Genomic DNA, 2466 nt, shown 5'->3' with positions numbered 1-2466 from the left:
ATTGTTTTCTTTACCCCAAGTTTTCTTCTTTTTTTCTGTCCATTGAAAAGATGCCACGTACACCCAAGTAGCGATGCTTCTGGGTCTCATTTAAGTGTCGATACTTCTTCTTTTTTTCAATTTTCATTTTCTTTTTGGCCTAAGCATCCTTGTTTTTTGGGCTAAGACCCACCATTGTTGATGCTCTTAGATAACTGAGTACAGTTGCATATATTGTTATAAATATTACACATATATCTGTTGACACGTAATAAATTATATATAGGCGTCGACGAAATAACCCAGCTTCAAGAAAAGGATTTCAAGTTCCAATCAACTATTCCATTGTCAATGCAAAACTGAAAATCAAAATGAGAGTGCAAGACAACAGCTACATATAAGTTTTGTTTATTTTTTCTCTCTCAACAAAATAGATTGAAGTTTCTGAAAGGGGAACTCTTTTTTGTTTTGTTTCATGTTTCAAGCCATGCATGAACACTATTCATGTTTTTCTATCAAACGATAATGTAATACTAATTATAATTAGTTCCATATTGATATACTTTCTCCCATATGCATATTGATCAATCATCTCGAGCATATTTGTGTTGAGGTGATGTTTGGCTCCTGTCTTACGCCGTTCTTTGAGCTTGATCCTGCATGCATGGAGTTAAAATGAAAGTATATTACCAAGCATTTAACTCTACATAACTCTTGTAGCTCGTCTGGTCAGCGAAGGCATTTTTATGAGCAACGATTGATGGGTTCGACGCTCGAAAGCAAGGCAGAAAGAAGAGTGAGAAGATGAAGGAACAATGAATAGCAAAAGAAAAAAAAACTAATATTACCAAGCATACTTTCCTATAGATTTAGACATTTTCTTTTATATACAGACCATGTATAATTTTCTATTCAACTAAAAGAGTATATAAAGTATTTATCCCGCATGAACATAACACCATTGTTGGAATATAATTAAACGCAAAATGAATATATAAGTTAGTTTCTCTACTTACACCCTAAAGAAAAAAGCCTACTAAATATATAAATATTATCTCTTAGAATGGAGTTACTGCTTATAGTTTCCCCCCAAAAATGTGGTATATCTGTTTCTCAAACATCGGTTATGCTAGTTTGGGCACCCTTCAACAGATGTTATCATTAATTACCAATTTACCAACTAGACCGATTCTGGTCAAGTCTTTACAAGATGTACTACTACTCCCAGTTTTCATTTGCTCTAATTATAAAATTGTAATAATGTAATATGCCATGTCAAACCATACAACTTTTGAGAAAAACATCCTCGATGATCCTTTTTCGTTAACGAGTTTAGAGAAGTGCCAATAATGAATTGAAAATACATCAGTTTTCAGAAATAGAAAAGACAGAACATAACGAGTTTTTTTTCACATGTGTTTTGGTACATATACATATATAAAATAGAGAATGCGTGTTTTAACCCAAAAAACAAAAAATGTGTGTGCAGCAGACACGAACATGTTTTCCAGCGAACTCATGGATATAATTACGGCAATAAATTGCAACGAAAAACGTTTTTAATCTATTGGTGATCACATTTAAAAATAAAATAGTTATGGCATATATATAAAGATGAGCTGAACAAAGAAAAATACCATGATAATGATGATGAAGTGATGAGTCGCCGAAGATGCCATAGATACTTCTCTCTTTCTCGGCCCAATTTGTCCGCAGTTTCATCAAAGCTTCGTTTACATATATATAAGTCGCTAGTAAACTAATAATTAACAAATTACAGTTTTAGAATAAATAAGAAATCCAACAAATCAAAATATTGTATATTCGTTTAATTAGTTAGGTATGTATATAAAGAATTATATATATATATATAGTATCATAATGATGAGCATGCTTACGGTGATGAAGAATATGATGATGGTGATGATAAAACAAGAACATAGAACTTCCAGGTTCATTGAACCTGGATGCCTTTTTGTTCGCCCACAAAGGCGCGAAAGGAGGGAAGAAAGAAGAGTAGGGGTTGAGATTTATATATTGACGCGCAAGTTTCATTTCTCCTTTTTTTTGTTAAATACAACTACTTTTTACTATTTCGTCAGCTTTTGTTTGTTCTTTATTTTAAAAAAAATTATTAGTAGGTTTTGGATGGAAGCTCGTAATTCCTCCATACCTGATTCATAGCATGTAATATTAGTTTTGTTCCAAAAGTCATTTGAACCAACAATCTTTAGGCTTTATCTGAAATCATTATCAGTTGAGCTATTAACTCTCTTTTGTTTATTTTCATATAAAAAATTATATTCTTTCGGAATTAGAGTTTTCTAGATCTTTAATTCATAATTGTTTTTAGAACCAAAATTTACCGTTGGTAAAACTTATGAATTACGTAAAATTACTTTTTTTTCATGTCGTAGCACAAACTCAATACAAATTTTAATATTGAGTATAGTATTTCTGTGTTTGTATTGCTGTGATTTGCATATT

At 31.4% G+C, this 2466-nt stretch overlaps 1 long non-coding RNA gene across 1 annotated transcript; it reads right to left on the bottom strand.

The window, feature by feature from the left end:
* Nucleotides 1-239: 239 nt before the first annotated feature.
* LOC18027459 lies at nt 240-1984 on the bottom strand. Its single transcript, XR_002896534.1, has 3 exons — nt 1878-1984; nt 1617-1738; nt 240-635 (listed from the first exon to the last, which is right to left on the bottom strand). It is a non-coding gene; the product is annotated as an uncharacterized LOC18027459 (long non-coding RNA).
* Between the last annotated feature and the right edge of the window lie 482 nt (nt 1985-2466).

This window comes from Eutrema salsugineum, unplaced genomic scaffold, assembly GCF_000478725.1.
Source record: "Eutrema salsugineum unplaced genomic scaffold, Eutsalg1_0 scaffold_10, whole genome shotgun sequence".
Taxonomy (NCBI): domain Eukaryota; kingdom Viridiplantae; phylum Streptophyta; class Magnoliopsida; order Brassicales; family Brassicaceae; genus Eutrema; species Eutrema salsugineum.
This window is presented reverse-complemented; position numbering and strand designations above follow the sequence as displayed.